Raw genomic sequence first — 8,586 nt, forward strand, 5'->3', positions numbered from 1 at the left:
ACCCAAAGCAGGGTTGGCCAACAGAGCTCCCTGTACTGATAAAGACACTGACTAACTGTCCTGCCCAGTGTGGCAGCCACAGCCATGCATGTATGGCCACCAAGTGCTTGGAATGTGGGTACTGCAACAAAGGAGCTGGGTTTTGACTTTTCTGCCATCTCACTGGACATAAGTTTAAATAGCCATTAGTGGAAGTTAAAGGAGGAATAGCACTGTGCTCACCCTGGAACAGGCACCTTCCCTCGCTGAGGCCACACTCTCCAGGGATCAAGACCCTCCGTTTCCCTGTATAAGTGGGACCAGCCATGCTTCAGGCTCAGCTGTGGCTATCCTAAAACCTCAGCTGGACTGCTGACCAGAAAGCCACTTCCCAGGAACCAGGGGAAGCTGTGTACCAGGCCAGGTACACCAGACCAGCTCAGTCTGTATTGGAATATCCCCCGCTCTTTCTACTGAATGGATGTATATGTTAAGCACATCCCAATGAAATAGAATAGACTGTTGCTTGTCAGTCATGACTAGTAACCAGTCACACACAGCTAATGGCTGCCACTCGAGCAGGGCAGGGACAGGAGAGAAGGCGCCATTGGTGCGCCTCATGATTCTGAGTCATGCAACCTTTGTGCTCTTGATCCTTGACCAATCACAGATATATGAATTGCAGCCAGGCCAAGAGTTAGGGTTGCAAAGGTGAGCGGAAAACAGTCCCTGCCTTTGCGGAGCCCCAGGGTCTGGAAAGGACAGTTGTGAATGTAGTTATGGCACCAAAGATGGCTGGGTTAGCTGACAAGAGGCCAGCTCTCCGAACCTGTAAGCGGAAGAAAGAGGCCTAGATCCTGCAGGGGCTCAAGGCCCAAAGGAGAGTCCTTCCCAGAGAACAGATGCTTAATCCAAGTTCAGGAGGAGAAGTGGGAAGAAGCAGCTTATTGGAAGATGTGGGGAATTGAGTCCTTATGTACTGGCAATGGGAAGCTAGAAAATGGAATTGTGATATGATGTACAAAGCAAGGATTCCTCCTAGAATAACCTAGGTACACACTCATGAGAAAGAAAACCCACGTGCACATAGAAACCTACATGTGAATGTTCATAAGTGTGATTCATAAGCTCCCAGAGGTGGGAAAGCATGAACACTTACCCATAAGTGAATGAATGGGAAGACAAGATGTGGGGGAGCCACACAATGAAATGTTATTGAGATGGGGGGGTGTACAGCTCCTTGTGAGCATGCGCTTAGCATGTTCAGGGCTCCAGCTTAATCCCTGGCAAAAATGAAGGGATGGAGGACCTGTCCATACTACGTGAATGAACTCTGAAAATAGCCTCCTGAGTAAGAGAAACAGTCACCAAATCCACATGGTGTGTGAAGTTTGTTGTAGAAAAGTGTCCAAGTGTGGTAGTATATACCTGTAATCCCAGTTCTCGAGTTGTAGAGGCAAGAAGATTAGGAATTCAAGACCAGCCTTAGCTACATAACAAGTTTGAGGCTAGTTTGACTATCTAACACCCTATCTCAGAAACAAATCAACAAGAAAACCAACCAACCAAACAAACAGAATGTTAAGAGGCAGGACATCTCTAGACAGAAAACCAATTGGAATTTTTTAGGGTTGAGGGAGGGAAGGAAGACTACAGACAGGAGCCAAAGGACCCAGGTTTCTGTTTGAGGTGAGCGAAGTATTCCATAACTGAGCAGGATGACGATTGCTTGGCTCTGTGTGTGCTGACCACCACTGACTGACCTGTGCATTCGACGGGCAGCTCCTGTGATGTACAAATCCTATCACATAAAGCTGATGGAAGAACAAAGAGAAGGAAATCAGGAGCTCAGAAGATTCTAGTCCAGATGGTGGCACATTCAGGGAAGCCTGGTGTCTTCAAAACACACAAATTCTTCCTGGCTGGCCAGGGCTGTCAGAGCCCTTGGTGGGAGATATGCATAATCCTTAAGGATCATGGAGGACAGTTACCCACATTAAACCGTGATTTCTCTTTCATGCATGTGTCTACTCTGATTGACACAGGCACTGGTTTCTAATGTGTGGCCATAATGAAATGCCTTTCTGGATGGTCATTCAGCAAGAGACAAGAAGAGAGGGAGCGGCTTCAAGGAGTTTTTATGGCAACCCTAGCCAAGTAGAAGAGCATGGGCAGGAATAATGAGGTCACCGGGGCTTAGGCTTTGCTCTGCCCAAAGCTGGGGAAGGTCCCTCTACTCCCTTGCCTAACCCTTTAGCTTACTTTAGTCACAGCCACATGACTGTGGCCACCCAGGGATCAGACCCCTCATCCCCATCCTATCGTGCAGACTGTTCCAGAAGTGATTCACCAACTCATAGAAAGTTACATATTCTAGAATGACAATCAGAGGCTGGCCGCCTTTCTTGGGCCGATACGGCTGCAGGTAAGGAAAGGGAATAGGGGCTGAGACTCAGTTGCTAGAGTGCGAGCCTAGCATGCATGAAGCCCTGGGTTCCGTCCCCAACAGCGTGTATACCTGTGCCATTATGAATGCCTGTAATCCCAGCACTGGGGAGGTAGAGACGAGACAGTCAGAAATTCAGAGTCATCCATGGCTATATAGTGAGTTTGAGGCCAGCCTGGGCTACATGAGACCATGTCTGAAAAGGAAAAAGAGAGAGAGAGAGAGAGAGAGAGAGAGAGAGAGAGAGAGAGGAAAGAAGGGTCAAGAGTCTTGACAGATGTCAAATCCTGTAGCAGATCATGGTGATAACGGCCCCAGTGAGTCACACAACCTTGGAGCTACACCCTGGTTCTCTAGCTCCACGCATCAATGGGTCTTGAGTCTGGGCTGCAACTGGGCTTGACTTAGCCAGCAGACTGCAGCAGAATTATACACACACGAGTCAAAGAACTTGGGATCTAGGAGCTGTGCAGCTCCTGTCTGTGTCCTCCGGGAACCTCCTCGTGTTCACCAAGTGCCTGCTGGACACTCGAAAGCCATGTAAAAGAGAGCCCCTCAGAGGAGAAACATATGTTTCAGTCTAACCTCTAGCACCAAACAGCCTGACAGAGCCTTCCAGCCAGCACCCTCCAGTGGAATGCAGTCTGCCGATGATGCCAGGGGAAAACCCTGCTAAGGACCTCTCAGGCTAACCATTGAGACGCATAAACAAATCAGCCTTGGTCTACACAGTGAGTTAAAGGACAGCCAAGGGCTGCACATTGAGACTCGATCTAAAAGACGAAAAAAAAAGTTATTGTGGAAGTTTCCCACGTCAATACCTTTAGAATTTAATAATTGGATAGCCTTTAAATTGTGTAAATGTGACTCCCTAAATATAAATATCTTAGGTATTTGAATATGAAGTGATAGGTCCATATGGTGTGTATGTAACACTCCACTTTGCTCTGTGAACTATCTCTAAAACCAGTACGACCTTTTCCCTTCCCACCTGTAGTGAGGAGCTGACTGGAGTTGTTTCTTGGGCTCCACTCCCCAGAGCCTTCCAGCCAGCACCCTTCACTAATGCATTCGGAGAGGCCTATCCACCTGCTGTCAGAACTGACCCTGAAACAATGGAGCTTCCAGTTTTACCTCACCTCCCTGAGTTCCTAGTTTTCCACCCAGACCCACACTTCCCCCTGACCTATTTCTCACCCAACCAAGAGCGTCTGCAGGGCGCACTTGGGCAGGAGGCCCATGACAACGCTGTAGTGACAGCAGAGAGAAGCCAGGGTGAGGAGGCTGCATGGGATGGCGGCTGGAACACTGGTTGTCAAGAGGGAGCTTCCTGCCCAGTGATTAACTTTTCTTTAATCCTTGAATTACTGAACAGCTCAGCCTGCCTGCTGGCCCAGCAAGCTTCTCCTGAGTCACTGGATGTCTCCTCGTGGCCTGAATGTGCTTTATTCCTGGCAGGTTCGACTGCTTGTCCACATGTCTCTGAGAAAATGCATAATGCTTGTCAACCCCATTCAATGCCATTTAAATATTGAACTAACAGTGCCTTACTTAAAACAAGTCAATTTTGACTTAATAGCCCGGGGTGGGGGTGGGGTGGTGCGGAGAGAAGCAGAGGTCTGGCACAGTGCCAAAGAGACAAAATGGTTTTTCTTGTTGTTGGATCAAGACCGAGGGTCCCCTGGACCCAGAGCATCCCCCTGTCTGCCAAGGTAACGAGAAGATTATGCACTTGTACGCTAATTGAGACAATCATTGACCACATGTGAGAGCTGGGCCAGCAACCTTTGGACTGTCATAAAGGCCGGGGGAAGGGGGACGTTGGAGCCAGCTGTGGCCTGCTTGGCGCCTTTCTCCTAATGTGGGTCACTTCTTGAACTAGGACAGTCTGCAGGTGTTCTCTTTGTGCTCAGACTAGGAAAACAAAAGAGCTGCTCTGGGGGTGGAGAAGCGAATGGGCGGGAAGCAGCCAAAGGCTTTGCTGAGTTGCAGGGCCTCAGCCTCCTCTGGCTGTGTTAGACTGTGTTAACTCGGGATCACACAGCTCTGCCTGCATCCCACCTTGCTTCCTCCCTGCTTTCTGGCTGGGCAACTTCTGGCAAATTGCCTAACCTCCCTGAGCTTCAGCGTCTGATCCCCTCAGAGCCACTGGGATGATAGTGAAGGAAGAACGATGGCATGAAAGACACCTGAGTCCTAATTCCTGGAATGGATGGCTGTTGTCTTACATGACAAATTGCTCACTCTCTCCTCCCTCCTCTCTCATCCCCCCCACTCCCTTTCCCCCACACACCCATCCAGGTGCCGAAGGGCAGCCTCGAATGTTGTTCCTCAGGCACCAACACCTTCTCTTATTTGTCTGAGACAATTTCACTGGACTTGGAACTCACCCAGTGGGCCTGATTGGCTGGCCAGCAAGCATCAGACATCCACACTGGTGTGACAAGTACACACCACCACACCCAGCTTGTTTTTTATGTGGATTCCAGGGAGTGAGTGCAGGTTCTTGTGCTTGCAAGGCAAGAACTTTCCTACCCAGGTCTTCTCCCGAGCCCCACACAGGGATCTCTTTTGAAAAACCATTTGCTTATTTGTGTGTACGTAGCTACCTGATATGGGTGCTGGGAATTGAACCAGCGTTCTCTTCGAGCGCAGTATGCAGTATGCTCTTAACCACTGCGCCATCTATCCAGCCCTCACACGGGGGGTGGGGGGCTTTACAAGAGGAAGGTAGGAGGTCTGAGAAACAGATAAAGGCAGAGATTCAGTGACGACCGGGACCCCAAGCCAGGGAATGAGAGCCACCCCTGAGAATTTCAAGAAGCAAGGAATGGATTACAGATTCCTACCTAGGGGCCCAGAAGGAACCAGCCCTGAAGCCTTAACTTTGACACAGTGAAACTGATTTTGGACTTTTAACCTCCAAAGTTACCTGTACAGTTTTGTTTTGTTTTGTTTTGTTTTGTTTTGTTTTGTTTTGTTTTAATTCAGTGGTTCGTATGGCACAGCGCGTGTGTAGAAGTCAGACTTATAGGAGCAGGTTCTCTCCTACTATGAGGATCCCAGGGAACTGACTCAGGTCTTCAGGCTTTGTGGCAAGCCCCTTTCTGGGCTGAGCCATGTGGACAACCCAAGGGTGTTGTCTCTAAGCTTCCAAGTCTGGGGTCGTTTGTAACTAACGCAGGCTGCCGTGTACAGAAATGGAAGGAGAATCTGTTGTGCAGGTGCAGCAGGTGATAGACAGAGGCCAAAGGTGTGGGTAGCCACAAGTCATCGAAGTGTCAGCCAGTGTTTACTGCCTATGCCTGCCACTAGACTGGAACCTGGGCTCAGGTGCTTCCGAGAGACTGACTGCCTCCCAGAAACAAGCCGTGCTGTTTGTGGGCTCCAGCAACATGACAGGGTATAAAAGGCACCTGTCCATACCTGACTCCCCCACATAGCGTAACCCAGTAGACATTATCTGGTAAGTTCTGCCACCTTGAAGGCTACATCTTAAGGTGGCTAACAGACCACATTGTTGGTCATTGCCCAGATGGCTGCATGTCAATACTTCCTTGCAGGCAGCCAGGGTCACCAAGAAACATGAGCCAAGGACACAGAGTTCTAAACTCCCCATAAAAACTAACGGTATACGTCACTACACACTAAACAGGACCCCGGCTCTTGGACTAACATTGTAACATTGTGCCTGCCCATTGGCGAGGCTTTGGCACCCCGACATTTCTTTCAGGGCAGAAGACACTTGTTTCTTAGCAGATCAGCTGCCCTGGGGTCATTGCACAGGTGTGACCACGCCTCTGTCAAACCATGGCTTAGTCATAGGTGATCCCGTGTTAGTCTCTGGGAGGGATGCTTTCAGTTCTGAAGACTCTTCTGTCACATCGCAAGAGCCTTGAGGCACTGCCTGCTGTCAAGCTGGTTGTCCTGGCCCTAGCTTCTCCCTGCTTGCTGCTTTCTGGTTGGAGCTTGCTCCCTGCTGGCTTGTGCACTGCAGCTCTGTGAGCAAGGGTCGTGCCTGCTGGCCCGAAGAGCATCTGCACTCAGAACATTTGCACAGTGCCCAACCACGCACAAAGGTCGCCTAATTAATTAGCTGACTCCCCCGGCGTAATGACTGAGGATGGAGGATGGAGGTCTGGGATCTGAAAGCCACATGCAGCCTATCTCTCAGTCCACGGCTCACTGAGCTGGAAAATCTCCCAAAGCAGCCAAGTGGAAGGGGCACAGAAGGAAATAAAGGGACTTTTCCATTGTGGTGGCCTGAGGGGGTCGGTGGAAAGCTCTGGAAGAGTGCACACGGTGCTCCCACAAAAGGACAGCCTCCCTCTTCCCTGAGGGCCCCAGGGGTCTCCTTTGGCATCCTCCTCTGTCTCTGGGTCTTGTGGCATTAGCCCAGACTGCATCTCCTGTGCTGGCTTCACCCTGCCTCTTGTCCCAGTGCTTAGGTAAAGATCCAAAACGGATCTTAGCATTTCTGTAAAATTTTCCTTTGCTATCTTCCTCAAAAAGGAATGTTCCGAAGAACCACTCTGGAATGTTAGAGAGTTAGTACCAAAGGGAGGGAAGATGGGGCCAGAGGAGGCAGAGAAAAAGACAGGGAAGCTCTCTGAGTACATGCAAGTCAGGCTTCTACGACCCCAAGTCTCTTGGTGTCTGAGCTACCCACAGCCTTCAGAGGGGAACCCTGTGTCTGGATGACAGGGATCATTTAGTGGAATTTAGTGACTGGAAGATCAAAGGCTTCCACAGGACAAGCTGGCTGGTCAGACGTTTGCAGGTGGTAACATCGAAACAGCGTGATTGTTTCTAAACACTGGCTACAAATACCATACTGAGAATGCATAGTAAATGCCTGGCTTCTGCTGCCCGTCCCCAGAGGAGCGTCTGAGTGTGTGATATAGATCCATGGGCAGACTGCTTGCTTGCCTGGTCCAAGGTAGAACTCTGAAAATGTTTGGTATTCTTCAGCGTCCGATTCCACGGCCTAACTGTTTCTAAGAAAACTAAGTGGGCCTGGCTCACTAGTCACTGAAAGGGCCACCACCTTGGGCAAGAGGCAGAAGTTGCCTTGTTGGGGTTGTTGAGGATTGCCACAAAAGGGAGGAAACTGTGGGAAAACCAGAGGTGGGGTTGATTTGAAAACTATAGACAAAGCTCTGTCTAGCCTGTCCTACTCAGAGAGCCCCTGAGCTCTGAGGCCCAGGGATACTTGTAGGGTGATTTTGGAGTTGTGACACTTCTAATTTGCAAAGTGGTATTGGAACTTATCAATTTTCTGGGTTTTTGGTATATTATTGGCTGTCTCTTGGGTCAATTGTCTTTCTTTTATTGGCTTCTCAGGGAAGACAGCAGGCCTCTCAGAGCCTGTGTGTCTGACACAGGTACCAGTCCACAGGCCAACTAGCTTTAGCACTCACTCAATTATGGCTTCACCACTTCTCCCCAGTCCACAAATTGGGCAATTTACGACTCCTCGGACAATATTGCACAGAACAGGGCTTTCCAGAGTTCATGTCAATGAACTATCAGAGCAGGAATTCAGCCACGTGCAGAAGATCCTCTAGAGCAGTGATTCTCAACCTTCCTAGTTCTGCGAACCTTTGATACAGTTCCTCATTTGGTGATGGGCAGTCGGCCATAAAATTACTTTCACTGCTACTTCATAACTGTAATTTCGCTAGTTATGAATTGTAGTGTAAACATCTGTGTTTCTTGGTGGTCTTCATGAAGCTAAAGGGGTTGAAATCCACAGATTGAGAAGCACTGATCTTGGGCAGTAGCTTTCAGGATTGCTGCAGCAGCAGCAGCATTGAAATCAGCTGAGAGCTTGTTTACAGCACAGACTCCTGTGCTTCTAGTCCCAGCAATTCCTGCTTGGTGGAGCTGGGCTTGCTGGGAGGTTCTGTTTAGCAAAGCTGCAAGTGATATCATGGCTGCTGGGTCCTGGGCTGTGTTTTGAGAACCTGGTAGAAAGTAGGTAGGATGTATGGGGATTCTGAGTGTGGAGTTGCTCCCTGGGGTGGCAGGCTGGGTAGGAGGGAAACTTGATGGTGTATTTTCTGCCCATCCAGGTGCCCCACCCCTTCTTGCTGTTTGTTGTAAAAGACCAGACTCCAAGTCAGCGTAGTTACACAAGCTTTGGAGTACAGTAGTTCAAG

The sequence above is a fragment of the Rattus norvegicus genome, chromosome 1, assembly GCF_021556685.1.
Source record: "Rattus norvegicus strain SHRSP/BbbUtx chromosome 1, alternate assembly SHRSP_T2T, whole genome shotgun sequence".
Classification (NCBI taxonomy): Eukaryota; Metazoa; Chordata; class Mammalia; order Rodentia; family Muridae; genus Rattus; species Rattus norvegicus.